The sequence below is a fragment of the Semicossyphus pulcher genome, unplaced genomic scaffold, assembly GCF_022749685.1.
Source record: "Semicossyphus pulcher isolate SPU_LCO1_2020_fin unplaced genomic scaffold, fSemPul1.0.p SCAF_23, whole genome shotgun sequence".
Classification (NCBI taxonomy): domain Eukaryota; kingdom Metazoa; phylum Chordata; class Actinopteri; order Labriformes; family Labridae; genus Semicossyphus; species Semicossyphus pulcher.
Genome location: NW_027211697.1, coordinates 15273506 through 15291513, shown reverse-complemented (window position 1 = coordinate 15291513; position 18008 = coordinate 15273506). Strand labels below are relative to the sequence as shown.

Here is an 18008-nt window from a genome sequence, read left to right as displayed (position 1 = left end):
TTGTCAAAGTCAACAGTTCTTCTTTTGCACTTTAACTTGATCATTTCTTACAAAACATGTTCTTTATTTTAACAGGTGTGAAGTGTCAACAGTTGACACAGCCAGCCTCTGTGACTGTGCAGCCAGGTCAACGTCTGACCATCACCTGTCAGGTCTCTTATTCTGTTAGCAGCTACTACACAGGCTGGATCAGACAGCCTGCAGGGAAAGCACTGGAGTGGATTGGAATGGCAGCTTCTGGATCCACAACAAGCTACAAAGATTCACTGAAGAACAAGTTCAGTATCGACTCAGACTCTTCCAGCAACACAGCGACTCTAAACGGACAGAATGTGCAGCCTGAAGACACTGCTGTGTATTACTGTGCCAGAGAGCCACAGTGAGAGACAATAACAGGAGAGTCGGACAAAAACTACTTCCTCTGTTTACAACCATCACTGGGAACATTCATTTACTCCAGTAGCTCTTCTTTTTTGTAATAACAGTCGTGATAAACTGTCAGAGCTGGAAATGATAGAGTTGATTGAATAACAGAGTCTTATTTCATCTCATGTGTCTGAATGGTAAATACAATTCAATCATTTTCATTTATTTGTGATGTCACAGTTTCTCAATCATGTGAAGATGTTGCCTCTTCCTGCTCCACACACATATGTAGCGTTAAGGGGTAGCAAGATTAATAACTAATTAATAGCAAAAGGATTAAGGTTTACTTTAAATTCAGTGTTGGACGCCACCCAATTTTGACAAAACAGGGAAAACTTATAATTAGTTATTAATGACTTTAGGCTCATGATCTCAGGGTTGCTACGAGGTTCTTGGACATGGTGTACAGTGACTTTACCATTTCATACACACAGAAATCACATGGATCAAGGTCTTTATAAATGAAAGGTTTATTTAACTACTTCTAAGCGGAATATGAATGAATAAATGAACAGGGACAATGAATACAACGATGAACAATACATGAATGACAACGGACCACATTGTAGATGGTATCTGTGACTGGTTTCTTTGATGTTTAGAATTAAATGGGATTTAATGACTAATGCATCGCTCGGCAGTTGAGAGTTTAAAAGGGCACCAAGGAAGATTGTAAAGCAATTCAAAAGTAATTCTAATTTTTAAAGATTTTAGGTTTAATGTTTATTAATCCTAGTTAATTTAGCATCAAGCATCAACACATGGGAGATGTAATTGTATCACCTGATGATCATCTGATGGGTGTGGCAGCAGGTTCTCTTTTGGCGCTCGGGCCTTTTCAGGACGGCTTTTGTCCCTCGTGGCCGATTCGGCTTGAATCGGGTTTCTCCATCTCCCTCTCTCTCCAGCTCAGCAGGAAGCTGAATCATCTTCATCTTCACCCCCCTTTCTCTGGCTGGGGTGAAGTCTGTGGCAGTTTTGCCAGACGTTGTTCGGGAGTGTCTTTTGTGCAAAGTCTCCTTTAAAGGTTGCTAGATTCGGCTTCTTCGGCACGTTCAGTGCGGCACGGGATTAGCATGGTGATACTGGCGGCATTCTGCGGCCCAGTACACAATAAGGCCGTTCTTGACGGCTCAGGACTTCAGGAGAGGTTCAGGCTGCATAAGCTGACAGCAGAACCTGGGACAGGCCATGTGGCCAACCCTCCCCCCCCCCCCCAAGGGGGGGAAGAGAACTCAGAGGACTCAGGAACAAGAGTAACAGGACAAGACACAGGACCAAGAGAGCAAGAGGAAGTTGCTTGGAGCTTTATAACCTTGGGACCAGAGGGGTCTGGTTTCTGGGGTCCCTCTCTAGCCACACCCATGAGGAGAAGGCTCTGAGATAGAGATTATGTCTTTTAAAGCATTAAAATCAATATTGTCTACTTCACATATTTAATTCTTCCATATTTAAAAGTTGGGCTCTGTCAACTACAGAACGATACCAAACACTTTATATTAATTGTTGAATAAAACCTGTTGAAAAGGGATTAGATGAACTAAACAATTAAACAACAAGGTTGATGGCAACATCCATTATGACGACAAATAGTATATACATGTACACGTACACGTCTGCATATGCACAGGTAAACCTTTCTGCACATCACATGAATGGATCAAATGATCTCATGTGTCCACATGTGGTCTTCCTTTGTTAGCAGACAGACATGAGGAGGAGGTGTGATCAGGATGAGGAGAACTGCAGTTTCAGATTCACGTTAAAACAATTTTCTAAGTATTAAAATATGTTCGCTCAGCATAACATTACTTTAAGTACATTTCAATTGCATAGGAGAGTTAGTCACTTTAGTCCTTATATTCTTTGCAGAAAGGATGTGTCTGCATGTGAGTTATCTTCTCTGGATAACTGTGAGAAGGGCCGTAAACTTGGGGGATGGTTGGTACCTAAATTGACCATTTGTACCAGCACTCTTCTTACAGACTCTGCATGTGTCTGTTCCAATGATCAGAATACTTTGTAAAAAGATGCAGAATTAAGGTCAAGGCGATTCACGCTACACATAGAACATAAATATAACTATTTAAAGTTAGAATAACATAAATAAAAATAAAACTATATATAAGGTTATTCATATTCACAGACACCTTTACACAGAGAGGATAAATAATTATCTAGTGCATTTCTTAAAATGTCTTCTAGGGGAATGTAAACGGCAGCAACGAGATCGAGCTGAAAATATTTCTGACATCTGAACACTAATAACGCAACATGTGTGAAACATTATCAGCTTTGACTACATTTGAGCCCCATGTATAATTGATGCAAACACAGTTTACACCAGAGGAGGAGCCCTCAGACCACCAATGGTTTCAACATCAGGTTACTATTATAGCAGAAAGAAAAACTTTACACTTCTTCTGTTTGTGTTTTTATGTTGGAGCAGATCTTCTGGTGTCAAACAAGAGAAGAACTTGCTGCTTCAGTCTGGTGTGTGAGTGTGTGTTATTTGCCTTCTGTGTTGATGTTGATGGACTTAAGTTCAAGTTAGTGAATTTAAAACAGTGAAAGAAGGAACAAGTGGTATCTTAGTCAAATAGTTGTCGCCCTCCTGTGAGGAGGAGTCAATGCAAACTGTGATGTCTTCCTCCTCTACTTATGTGACTGCAGAGAGGAGGACAGAGAACAGTGGACACACAGTTTAACATGATGGACTACAGGACAGGACTGCTGCTGTTAACTGTCTGCTGGGCAGGTGAAGATCATCACTATATTCATGTTACATAGCGTATATATCTGTCAGCAGCTGATTTCACTTGATGTTTTTATCCTCTCTCCAGGTGTTGATGGTCAGACTCTGACAGAATCTGAACCAGTGGTTAAACGTCCTGGAGAATCCCACAGACTGACCTGTACAGGCTCTGGATTCACACTCAGCATCTGGGCTATGGCCTGGGTCAGACAGGCTCCTGGAAAAGGACTGGAGTGGATCGCTGCTGATGGTAGCAGCATCTACTACTCTCAGTCAGTTCAAGGCCGGTTCACCATCTCCAGAGACAACAGCAGACAGCAGCTGCATCTGCAGATGAACAGTCTGAAGACTGAAGACACTGCTGTGTATTACTGTGCCAGAGACCCACAGTGAGAGACAATAACAGGAGAGTCGTACAAAAACTACTTCCTCTATTTGCCAGCACCACATGGGACACTTGGAACACATTTTTGCAATACTGATTGTGATTAACTGTCATGTTCATTTTAACGGTGCCCCAATTGGTCGGCCACCGATCGTGATCAGCCGATATACATACTAACTGCTTTGATCAGTGGCCTGTATTAAAGGCCGATCATAAGAGCTGATCAGATGATGCAAAAAAACAATTTCTCTCAGCGACACTAAAATGGCGTCACCGGTCTGGCGGTTCTACTTGGTGACAAGCAGCACGAGCCTACCTCGGTGCACCATGCACAAGTGTAGATAGCAAAAGACTTTTCAGCACAGCAGGGGATAGTGTTGATGACAAGAGGAACAAGCGGTCTGCCAAAAATGCAGAGATGCTTATATTTATAAAGAAAAATGTGCCATTGATGCCAAATAAATAAGCTTAGAGAGACACTGATCTCCACCCCCCACCACCACCACCTTTCACCCTCTAAACATGCACCAAACTGCCTCAGCTTTACAGAACAAAAGAACAGGACTGTATTATTTACTTGTGATGCCAAAGTCATCATAATGTTGGAAACATTTTTGAAACTTTATAATCAAATGTTTTAGAGTTGAAGTTATATATCCATAAGATTTATAAATGAAATGTTTTAAAAGTTAAAGGATAACATAATGCTGTTGTGACTCTGTGGCTTTGCAGAAATAGCTGTGGCTGTATTCTTATGTATTATTTTCCCATTGCATTGAGTTCATGTTCATTTTATGAAAACACTGTAAACATTGTTTAAACATTAATTTACCTAAAAAAATACTGAACTCTTCATCAATGATGAAGATGAAGGATGATGGTAAGACCATGATAATAAAGTTAAATCTTTCATTTGTAATTTCAGTTGTCAGTTAAACTGTAGTAAATATTATATAGAAAAGAAAGTGGGCTACCATTAATTATAAATGGTACTGTATAGCATAGCACAAATACAATTCAGTATTGTGTCATTACTCTCGTGCACATGAGATAGTAAATCGTGGCCTCGTTTTAAATAATGGTCATAGATTCTCGAAGCTGCAGCTTCGCTCTCATCCTGATGGAGCTCAATTCTGCCACATAGGCACTTTGTACGTCTACTGCCCAAACTTTGCTGTGTTTTAGCCCAGACACCCGCTCTACGTATAGACGGCAATTAGACTTCTATTAGCTGCAAAATTGCTTGCTGGGTAATTTTGTGAGTGCAACCTTAAGAAGTCCAAACTGTGCAGTCGGCTGATGCACGGACATCTAAGTGACATAATGAAAATAGCCACTGCTCAGAAACTAGTTCCTGATGTCGACAGGCTGGTAAGAGCCAAAAGTGTCGGGTGCAAGTGAAAATGCGAGTGTACGGCATTCATCCGCGTTGTACGTCTTGTTTTGAAAGTGTGTCTGTATGTGCGGGGGGTAAGCCTTGGACAGCCTGTACTGATTTAACACCTGGTATTAACAATAATAGTAATGTCTTAATGACTTCACAGTAAACTGGTGAGAGGTGCCTCCTCCCCATCCAGCTCATCATCTGTGAGAGTGGAGGTGCGGACAGCTCCTCTCCTCAATCATACATAAACTAAGAGCAAACTGCACGGAGAAGAGAAACTTTATGCTTGTGTTTGTGCTTGATTATCATTAACACAATATGCTTTGGGAATTGGACCTTGAGACAGGCCTGACATAACCCAGCAAGCAAAAGCCATCATTTAAACAGATGGGCTCGATATAGGCCTGATTTAGTCTGGCTATGTGTAGCAAATTTCAGCCCGAATTTTAATGAAGTAGATTAGTTAGTTAGTACTGTTATGACATCAACGTGTCAGAAACACATTTTTGTTTAATCATTTTGTTAATTTGTTCATCAAAGCAATGAAAGGGTGATGAAAGTAATGACATAGCTTCATTTCTCAAAAATCATTTGGCAGTGGTATGTGAAATACGGTCCACACAAAGATGTAATTTCAACACATTTTATTTTACATACAAAAACCATAAACACCGCGCTTTATGGGCTGTGTGATGTTAATAATTACATTCAGAGACATCATAAAGGGAACAGTTTGGAACTTTTTCCACAGAAGAAGAAAAAAGAAGAGTGCGCATGCTCAGGTTCTTTGGCTGTGCAGCTCTGACTGTGAATGCTGAACGATCCCTGGATGCTGACGTAGTTCATTAATACCTAAGGGACATGTGATTAGACAAAGTGTCCGGTAGCCGACAGGGATAAGAGCTCAGCTTGAATACATGCATGCAGTGATGGAATCCCAGTCGATCCTTTTCTGCAACATTTTTTTTGGGTTACTGTGATGCACTGCTCACTTACATAATCATTTTAGCCACTATGAGACTTGAAAGTTGCTGTAAATGTGTGTCAATGTGTGATGAATCTTGTGACAGAAGCAGGTGAAATCTGGTCCAAACACAAACGTTTAATCAAAGTCTTCAAATAGACGTCTACTGAATTATCACGGACAGCCCAAATTTTGCCGTGTATTAGCCCAGACGCCAGGTCTACGCAAAAGATATGAGAATTAAATGTGGTCTGTTAAAGCTGCAGTAGGTAAGATGGTTCCCTGTGGTTGTGATTTCTAGCCATTGTGGACACAAGCTGGCTCATGCTGCGCACACTGAAGTAATTAAGCCTGACAATGTGAGCATGCACGGAGAATTGGTGATGTGCAGCGTGCAATTAAAAGCAGCCTCAGAGACTGCTCGGCTCTGATTGGTTGTGTGTTTCGGGCGTTTGAGCGTTGGATTCCTACAAATGCCATTAGGAGCAGTAGGAGGAGCCAGAGGAACATGACTTTTTTCACAGTTTATCTTTCTTATGTACTACTGCATGTTTAAAGTGACAGTACATTACTGAAGTTTGAATCTAAAATGAAAGGACCCAATACATGTTGGGTCACTACTACACTACTATTTTGTATTCATTACTTTAAATACACTAATACTAACATGAATACATTGTTAAATTCAATTGATGCTGAACAAGCTATCAAAAGAATAAGGGAAATGTCAGTACACTTTGGCCTCATGCTGAATACCAAACTGAAACAGACTGAAAGACAACGAACACAGCTGCATTTTATTGATGGCATTTTGAATGCACAGAGATACCATGACGAGATCCTGAGGCCCATTGTTGTGCCATTCATCCACGACCATCACCTCATGTTGCAGCATGATAATGCACGGCCCCATGTTGCAAGGATCTGTGCACAATTCCTGGAAGCTGAAAACATCCCAGTTCTTGCATGGCCAGCATACTCACCGGACATGTCACCCACAACTTGGCACAGCCATTGAAGAGGAGTGGACCAACATTCCACAGGCAGCAATCAACAACCTGATCAACTCTATGCGAAGGAGATGTGTTGCACTGCGTGAGGCAAATGGTGGTCACACCAGATACTGACTGGTTTTCTGACCCCCCCCGAACCCCCCCCAATACAGTAAAACTGCACATTTTAGAGTGGCCTTTTATTGTGGCCAGCCTAAGGCTCACCTGTGCAATAATCATGTTGTCTAGTCAGCATCTTGATATGCCACACCTGGGAGGTGGATGGATTATCTCGGCAAAGGAGAAGTGCTCATTAACACTGATTTAGACAAATTTGTGAACAATATTTGAGAAAAATCGGCCTTTTGTGTTCATAGAACAAGTCTTAGATCTTTGAGTTCAGCTCATGAAAAATGGGAGCAAAAACAAAAGTGTTGCGTTTATATTTTTGTTCAGTGTATATATATATATACATACATTTCATAAATTGTACTTAAAAACAACCTCAGTATATTTCCCAGCACCGAGCTTTATGACCGCAAATTGTGAGTTGAATGTCTTTGTCCTATTAAATTGTTCTGAGTGTAGCCTTTCTCCCAGGAAACCTATACTCAACAGTTGAAGTTGCTAAATTACCAGCTGAATAACACTAAAACAAATTTTGCAATTGTCTTGTAATAATGAACTTAATCTGGCATTGTTAATACAAAGCCCTGAACGAGGACATGATACATCTAAAGAAGCCTAAATAAACCCTAAAATATTACAGAAATAGAAAAGAGAACACCTTCCACTGACTGTTAAATATTTGATTATTATTACTTATGCATTGATGTAGTTGGAAGATGTGGAGTTCATTTTAAACTATTTTGTAATAGTTTTTTTATTATAGGAATGTTGTCACAATAATATAGAGTCTAGCAGGTTTGAATAAATATAAAAATGTGGGGTGCCAGTCAGAGTCAAGTCTGACAAATAACAAAAATAAAGAACAAAAATAGTTTCCTGGTAAGCTGGCGTTCCTCTCCTCCACTCAACAAACAACACATTAGCCTCTGACATACAGTATATAAAGATATGTCTGGGTTTTCCACTGCGTGGTTATTTTGGGAGGGTGTGATTGGGTTATTGAATGATTGTGGCTGCTGACTGTGTGAATGAACACAAGGAATATTGGGCGGTGTTATTTGACCCAGATCGCTACAAGAGCTTAAAGGGACACCTTCCGATGTTTTGGTTTGCCCAACCTTTTGCCAAATCTGAACCATGACATGATGAATGGAGGTCCTGATAATAGTTGCCAAGTTAAACAGAAAAAGCTTGTAAGCTGCTTTGACATTGCTTCTTGAAGATTCACAACCGAGAATAATTAAAAATCCTCCAGTAAGAACTGAGTCAGAATGACTAAAATCCATACGTTACCTAAACCTAAAAAGTTAATGGACTAAAACATGAGATACTTTCAGTATGGATGTTGTGGATGATTGAGTGGATATGACAGCCCGATATCATAAACCTATATCCATGTCCAAGTAATGCAGCTAAATCAAGTATATCTGGTTATCCATGCTGCAGTAACTGAAGGTGACAGGAGGATGTGATAAAGCTGTACACCAACTGTTGGCAAACACTTAGTTTTATATAAGCCCCACCACAGGAAAGGAATACCTTTAGGGAAGTGGTTAATAAATGGTACATTGGGGATTGCTTTAGTCAGTGAAACATGTTTGCTTTTCATGGTTTTTTTCATTATAAAAATGTATGTTGGTTAAAACTGTACTCAAACTAACATTTAATCTTTAGTTAAAACATAAGATCAGAGTAAATATTACATATATACACTAATTTACTGAGTAAGTACAACAATTTAGAATATGATACAAGCTCCCAAGTATTTTCGTACTATAGTTCAATTGAAACCTCTCCTTACATTTAAAATGTCATTGATATCACATATTTTGACCTCAGTGGCGTGAAAGGCGTCTTTGAGGTGCTTGTTTTTGTATGTTGGATGTGTTGACATATCACACTGTGACAATGCTTTTGACATCTGGGGAAAAGGAACCATGGTGACCGTCACATCAGGTAAAATAATTCATTTTGGTCTTGATAATGACAATTTGGTGATTACACATTTAAATATAAGGTATTTTGACCTCAGTGGCTTGAAGGGAGTCTTTGAGGTGCTTGTTTTTGTATGTTGGATGTGTTGACATATCACACTGTGACGGTGCTTTTGACATCTGGGGAAAAGGAACGATGGTTACAGTCACATCAGGTAAGCCAAACACTTATTTTGTCTTTTTAATTTGTTTGTTTGATTTTGAAGCAGAATTAGGAAATCCAGTTTTGACTCCGTAAGTTAATGTATATCTGGAATACTGTATGTTAAAGGTGTTAAAATCCATAGACTCAATTTAAACTGAGCGGATCCAATTTCAAAGTTGGTAAGTGCAGAGGCCAATGTAACTATGTAATAGGGTAGATTATTACAAAATCACACACTATGGAACATGTAGATGCTTGAGATCCAGGTTTTTGTATGCAGCGGTTAATTATTTGTTGAACTGTGACAACTGGGCTTTTGACTACTGGGGAAAAGGCACTATGGTCACTGTCACTTCAGGTAAGTGATTTTAATATGTTTGATTAGTGAATGAAACTCCCATTGATCCCATTACTAATGCAATTTAATCTTTTTTCATGTAGTCACAAGTGTTGAACAAGGATATCATAGCCAACAGTATTTTGTAGGCTGGCATAGAATCTCTGATAATATTAAAACTCCTGGCTGGTAGTTCTATGGACAGGTTTATATCTTACTTTGGTTTTGGCAACAGTTCAAATCAAACTGTTTGATGAGAAGTTATTATTAAGGGATATTACAGTAAAAAGTAAGTTTTCGTGTTAAGTCCTTATGACTTTCTGAACTGTGACAACTGGGGTGCTTTCAACTACTGGGGAAAAGGCACTATGGTAACGGTGTCATCAGGTAAGATTTGCACTGCTAAATCCCTTTTTAAGTTACATTTAAATTGCTAAAACCTCTAAAGATTTGGAGTGTCACAAAATGAAAGTGTTTTACTATAAGGGTAAAAAAAAAAACATCTGTTCGCCGGTAAAAATTCTCTGAAGACACTGGTGAAGATTTATACTAAGTGTATTTTATTTCATTGGAAGAAAATAAATATCAAAGCGAGCATTATTAAAAGTTAGAGTAGAGTAGAGTAGCTCTCAACGTTAGTAGACAGCCTTTTCAGACTAGTGGTTCAGTAATTTCAGCGCTGTGTTACTATGAAGCTTTTGACTACTGGGGAAAGGGTACAATGGTAACTGTTACATCAGGTAAGAATACTGTTTAATCTCAAACATATTTGCCTAATTTAAACAAAAGTTAAAGTTAACAAAATGATATGATGCCATAAACTCAGTACTGTATGTTTGTCAAATGTACAGCTACACTCCATTTAACTTTGAAAAAATAACAATGATTATCATCAAAGTTACGGACTAAAAGTTATCGACATTTATATTTTAAAAAGAGTAGACCACAAATGATATTACTGAGGGAGGCTAGTTCATCAAATAACATCTAAAGAAATGTGATAAGATAAAGATGTATGTACGGAGCGCACTTCTCTCATTCAACATATGAAAAGGTTAAGGTATTAAAATGTATCCTTGATTGCAATGCTTTGCTATGCTTTTGATGAAGTAAGCCAACTTCATTCCATTGTTAACTTATGTTTGATGAAAAATATCTTATTTTAAATGTTCACTTGACTTTTTTAACGGCATTTTTGTTTCTACTTTGTTAGCATGTGTTTCCAAGCCAACCGTGTATCCTCTGATACAATGTGATTCTGGGACTGGTGACCTGGTCACTCTTGGCTGCCTTGCCACTGGCTTCACACCGTCCTCAGTGACCTACACATGGAACAAACAGGGGTCTGACTTGCCAGAATTCACTCAGTATCCTCCAGTACTGAAAGACAATGTTTATACGGAAGTCAGTCAACTCAAAGTGAGCAGACAGGACTGGGACAACATGAAGCCCTTCCAATGTGTTGTGACAAATACAGCAGGAACAGGACAGGGGACATTCATCAAGCCAGGTAAGTCTTGTGTTTAGTCATATATAAATGCCTTTATAGTAGTTGATTTGAAATTTAGCAGGTTAACATGGCAGAGCTGTTAACATATTTTAGCATTGTGAAACAATTTAAAAGGTTTTCAAATTGATTGTGATGACACAAAGCGTACATGTATTGCCAGTAGATGACAGTAGAATACAGTACCAAATACATAAGATCCATTTCTTACGGTGCACTAATCAATAATAATAATACATTGATAAATGTTATTGGTGCAATGTGTCTCTACTAGTTGGTTTTATTACTGTGTTCTTTAGAGGTGTTATCAGAGGTAGACTAACCCCGTCATTGTACCTTTATCCTGAGCTGATATTTTGACGTTTGAAGTAAAAGTAAAAGTGAGCCATCACTGTTGTAATTGTTTTACAATATACTCAATGATGAAGGAACGTGAACACAAAGGAGAGCACAAAAAATAATTTAGCTATTAAAAGGTTAGAGTGTTTCTAAGGTTTCTAATGTCATAATGAGCAGACCTGACCGGTTAACCAAACAGTGTGGTGGAATGAGAAGGTTGGCACTTTCTCGTGCACATACAGCTGCTGACTCAGTCTATATTATCTATTACTAATATTCTGCATGCCCTCTGCACCTGCTGAAGAACAAATTATTGTTGTGTGCTCTGCTTCTTTCCATCTATCTGCATAATCATAGTGATGCAGATAGATTGAACCTTTATGGTGATAATTAACGTTCAAGTTAACTCCATGTTTGCTTGCCTGAGCAGTCAATGTATATGCAGAAGCGAGCATCAGAGCTCTGCTGTTCAATTGTATTTTCCTCGAGTCCTTCTGCGCACTTTAAAAACAAGCTAAAGAGATCCTTTGAGTTTTATCAAACTACATGAACCTCTGCTTCTGCATATATATATTATACACACACACACACACACACACACATCCCCTGCTTGCGCATACATATATTTGTTTATATCTTTTTTTTTTTCAGATATGCCTTATCAGATACCAGATGTTAAAGTGTTTGTCTCATGTTATGAGGATCAGGAGGTTGCCTTCACCTGCATTGCCAGTGATTTTTCACCAAGTAATCAAAAAGATCAAATGGCTGAAAAATGAAGCACCAATAGCCGATGAAGCAAATGTGATGAAAAGCTCTTCTGCAGAGAAAAAGACAGCTAATGGACTGTACAGTGTTTACAGTGTTCTCAAAGTACCAGCCAGTGAATGGACTGAGAGCATTAATTATACATGCGAGTTTGAAGGGAAAGGTCAAAATGGTGCAACGTTCAATAGATCCACTGTGTCCTACAAACAGACGTCCTCTCCCTCTAGTAAGTAAATGAATACTAATTATTGAAACATTTTGTGTGAATTTCTATGGTTTATATTCTCATTGGTTTGCAGCCATTCCTGTCCAATAATGTTTCCCTTATTCCTCAGCCCCAAAGGTGACGGATGCAGTGAATTAGCTGCTGACGTAGTGATCAAAGACCCTTCACTGGAGGACTTGTTTTCAAAAGGAAAAGGAACAATAGTATGTGAAGTCAAGGTAAATACGCCATCAGTAGAAGAGGTACGTTGGGAGGACGAGGAAGGAACTGAAATCGCTAATGCCAAATCGAAGGACAAAAAAGGACGTGGAGGCCTTTACAGAGTACCACTCGAGATCACATTTGAGGACTGGACCCGGGGGATAAAACCCAGCTGTGTTGTTATTCATCCAGATTTACATGAACCGCTCAAGAAACCCTTTGAAAGGAATATTGGTAAGAAAACTGAAGGGCTGTCTTTATTTTTTCTAATCATGCCATCAAATCCAGTGATCTTTCTCAGCTGATTATGGAGCAGAGATTTTCTTCAGCACTGTATGTGTGGCAGGAGGTTTAATGTTTCTCTCATGCTTGCAGGAGGACCGACTCGGCGTCCTTCAGTGTTTATGCTGGCTCCAGTAGAACATACTAGACAAGAAATGGTGACCTTGACTTGCTATGTGAAAGACTTCTACCCTCGTGAGGTTTTGGTGTCTTGGCTTGTTGATGACGAGAAAGCAGATTCAACATACACGTTCCATACCACAGAGCCTGTAGAAAACCAAGGATCCTATTCGGCTTATGGCCAGTTATCGCTCAGCCTTGATCAGTGGAAACAGAGTGATGTAGTGTATAGCTGTGAAGTGTCCCACGAGTCTATGGCTCAACCAAACTCAACCAAAGCTATTGTCAGGTCCATTGGGTACAGAATGCATGAAGGGAACAACCTGGTCCACCTCAACATGTTTCGACACATGCCAATACTGCCTTTTTAAAATGCGTTGTTGTCTATTGAATTAACTGACCGAACAACTGTTTAAATCTGGTCTTACCTCGAAGGTTATAAAGTATATAACCCTACAAAAAATGACTCAAATACTTTTGAAATCCAAAAACCAACATTTAGCTTTGAACGTTTTACTTAAACTATGAAGGTCATAATTATGAAGATGTCAGACAAGTACTCATTGTGATATTTTATTATACAGTAATGTAGGCCTAACTGGAAAAGCAGGACTTTGATTACTTTGGTGCATTTTCACTCAACATTTGTTTTCTTTGTCTTCACAGGTTAAATGAAACAAGGTGAACTTTCTGTAAGACTTATTTTGTCTGCCTTTTTTTCATTAACTTAAGAGTCATTATTAAGAGTATTGTGTAAGTATTTTCCTTTGTTTTAATTACAAAAGCTTTATGTCTGCTGAACAAAAATGTTTAAATGTCATTAACCATTGATGTTGATCCATTTTTTGCTTTTCCATTTAATTGTTCATACTATCTATTGTCTAAATGTCTATTTCACCAAAAAATGTTTTAATACGTAACACTTATTTCTTGTTATTGACCTTTTAATTGTTTTATCATGTTATTTATTGCATTACTCTGTTTATCATCTCCATTGCATCTGCAAAAGACAAAAGTTCTCGGTTCTATTATTAAGAGACTTAAACCTTCAGCAGGTCCTGACAAGCAATGCAAAAACTATAGTGCATGTACACTGACATGAGACGACATGAGATATTTAAATGTGCACTCTGTTTCTCTTACTGGCATAACCCCACCTCACACCTGGAGTCTGTGATGCTCCGTTGCTCATAACTTTGTTTCACTTCTGTAATTTGGTGCTTTACTAGGGGCGGCTGTGGCTCAGTGCTAGAGCCGGTCGTCTTTCAAACGGAAGGTCGGAGGTTCGATCCCCAGCTCCCTCACGCTCAGGTCGAAGTGTCCTAAATTGCTCCCGGTGGCATAGCCAACGGGTATGAATGTGATATCTGATCGACAGTTGGGCACTTTACGTAGCAGTCCTGCCATCAGTGTGTGTGAATGGTTGAATGTGAAATGTAGTGTAAAAGCAGCTTTGAGTGGTCGCAAAGACTAGAAAAGCACACAAGTACAGTCCATTTACTTTATTGGGAGCTGGGTGTTACTCAATGCTTCCGCCTGCTGCTTGCCCTGATCACTCTACCCTGTCATGCTGCAACATCTGTGCAACAGACTTCCAGCCTTCTCTACACCTAACTTTTAGGACACACACCATCTAGCCTAGACACAAAGGTATTACCATTTACAATTCAGGCCCACATAATGTAAAGGTATGTACAACTGCTGATATGATATCGGCTCATTTTTTATAAATAAACATCTAATAGTGAGAAAGAAGCAAGCAAAGGTAAAATAATACTCTCTCTCTCTCTCAGGACCGCAGGTTCTATCTCCAAACATCAATAAAATCAGCAATAAAAAAAAGGTCATAACTTTCTTCAAGGATAGGCTTATACTGCAGTACATTGTTCTCACAATACCAACACCCCTGTGTTACTTAGACTGTCCACAAGAGTGAGACAAAGCTCCACGAACGATGTTCGAGCGCTGCTTGGAAGGAGACGGGCGGAAATTGTAGCTGAGTTGACAAGGAGTCACAGAAGTTACCGACGTAGCATGGCATTGCGCCTGAAAGGGGGCGGAGATTAACGTGTCAACATGGTTTTTGTGTTCCCATCAATGCCGATTGGAGACGAGGCGATTATTACCCGGGTCTACTGCAGAGTCATTTGACCCGGGTCTGAATGTTGATTGTAGCCTTTCCCATTAAGAAAAAAAGATGAGTGTTCCCGGGTGTTAGAGGGTTTTTCGACCAGTGGGGAAAGGGCTTAAGAGAGAGTGTTCAAACATGGTTAGATTAACGTAAGTGGTCCATTCAGGAGACAGGGACTCATATTGGCCCCCGAGCCCACCTTGAGGCACAGATCTTATTCAACATTAAACAGAGCTGAATAAAATTCCAACAAGGTCTTCCACAACATCTATACTTTGATGTTACAAGGGTGATTCCTTTCTTCCTAAACCCTCATTTACAAAAAAACATTGAGATTTCAATTATGTTCATTTTTGGAAATAATATAGTGTAATTATAGTTAATTATAGTGTAATAGTGTAATTAAAGAGCACCTGTAAAGTGCCTTTGAGTGTCATGAAAAGTGCAATATAAATAAAATGTATTATTATTTTAAAATTAAACTGAAATTTAATAAGTGAGCCACTTGTCCCAAACAGTCAAAAAGTACATTTCTATCTGATGCTACTTCAACACACAACCATAAAAATATTGTACTGACAAAAATAGTGACAACTTCAAATCTTCAATACAAAAACAAAAAGACACTTCACCCGTCATAGCTGCAAATGCACAGGTGTTACTCATAAAACTGATAGCTGTTTTATCAGTGTCCCAGTGAGCTGTGATAAAAGAGTCTTTGCTACGTCTTAACTTAAGGATGAGCTCTGTCTCCTCTTGGACCCTTTAACAATATAATGTGATTAAAATGTTTTTCTTGCTCTTTACTTTAATTAACGGGTTTTGCCTTTGCCGAAATTTCAACGTCATGATGCGGATTAGTAAGTAGTAAACATGAAGCTTGTCAGGTCTGTCCTCAAGAGGAAACTACTTTTCCAATGCTGGTTTGTTGAACGGAGGTCGGATTGATCATTTCTTATGCATTTGAAGAAGTCGGGAAATCTAAACGCTGAACGGCTTTTGTGACACCGTGTCAGGAAATGTAACTCAAGTTGAATCTTGATCTAGATGTATCTTTAGCTGTTAGCATGATATCTGTTTATAGAGATTAATAAAACACTAAATCATCGCCAGACAGCCGCTGATGGGAGCCGGGATGTCATCTGCCTGCTTTTGCTCTCCACACGGACTGTTTTTCCTGCATACGCAGCAGCCTGCTGATATGTGATTGGTCACAGCCTACAGATTAATGCAAATATTAGGTCTGTGGGTAACATGAGCTTTTAAAAAGTACGACATATACATGTATATTGACAATATGTTTATACTGATGACATGTTGGCACTGCAGTAAATATTGTTTTAGAAACTGACCTTGCTTGTTTTGTTCATCTTCTCGTTCTTCAGTGGAAAAAAGCAGCCAGAGTGTTAAGTTTATTACTGCCACCAAACCATGGATGCATGTGCTTCCTGGAGTGACCTTTGTTGTTACTCACTCCTGCAGTCCTTCCAGGGTGGATCGAGCAAAGTTCCCTTCAGTTTTTCAGACAAAAGGAACTACACTTGTTGGCTGCGGGGATACCCCAACTCATGGGAGTAGACACATGAAAGGCATCTTATGTGAAGTCTGCAGAAAGTTTGCTCTGAGGCCTTCGTGGAATGGATGAAATGTGGATTTGGAGAGCATTTCAGAATGTGTCCAAAGTGAAGAGACATTTACGAGACAGAACTGATGAATGTCATTCAGGTTTGCTAAAAAAATAAATCACACCGACACATTACTGCTTATGTTGGCATTAGAGTATTTGTCAACTAGCTACCATGCATTTTGGCCTGCAGGCAGATAGCATTGTTGACTATTATAGACTCATTACACTCTATTTAAACAGTTTTACTCAGACCCTAAACATTACATGTAGAACCGTGCGCATGCTCTCAGAGATGGAGAATGCAGTAAACACAGCATTGATCATTGGTCACATGACTCTTTATACATATATCAAGCCTGTAATCTTGGTTGTTGAAATAAAATCTATGAATCCAGGATCCTTTTAAGCATTTCTATGTTTTTAACATAGACACCAAAAGCAATCTCACTAGCTGGCTTTTATCAAACCAGCTAGCTTGACCCACCTGGCCCTACCTTTGTGCCCTTAAAGGTCAGCTTTGTTGCAGAAGAACAGTGGTAGAAATTCACGGTGGGAAATGACGTTTTTTGTACGTTTTTGGAGTATGTTTGCTTTTTCAAACATAGAAACAAAACAAGCTCCTCAGAGTGGATCAAGTTTCCATTTGTTGGTAAGCCTCAGAAAGAAATACCTTAAGCAGCATCAAGAAGCTGCAGCATCTGTTGTCCGAGCGTTTGTTAGACCTACCTGTAGGGTTGCTAGCCTTTAGGGAAGGTGGCCTGTGGGTAGGATAAGTTTGTGGCATAGACTGGCAGGTTTGTTATGTTTAGTGAATCTCACCTGTGTGTCAATTGTAATTAACTTTAATTACTCAACATGTGTGAAACATTGTCCATCAGCTTTGACTACAATTTGATAATGATGATGTATAATTGATGTAAACACAGTTTACACCAGAGGAGGAGCCCTCAGACCACCAATGATTTCAACAGCAGTTTAGTATTATAGCAGAAAGAAAAACTTCAGACTTCTTCTGTTTTTATTTGGGAGCAGATCTTCAGTTCAAGTCAGTGAATTTAAAATAGTAAAAGAAGGAATGAGTGGTATCTTAGTCAAATAGTTGTCACCCTCCTGTGAGGAGGAGTCAATGCAAACTGTGATGTCTTCCTCCTCTACTTATGTGACTGCAGAGAGGAGGACAGAGAACAGTGGACACACAGTTTAACATGATGGACTACAGGACAGGACTGCTGCTGTTAACTGTCTGCTGGGCAGGTGAAGATCATCACTATATTCATGTTACATAGCGTATATATC

At 39.3% G+C, this 18008-nt stretch overlaps 1 pseudogene; it reads left to right on the top strand.

Moving 5' to 3' along the window:
• LOC138602591 (immunoglobulin gamma-1 heavy chain-like) overlaps positions 1-16819 on the top strand; it is a 35767-nt pseudogene extending 18948 nt beyond the window's left edge.
• Positions 16820-18008: the final 1189 nt, after the last annotated feature.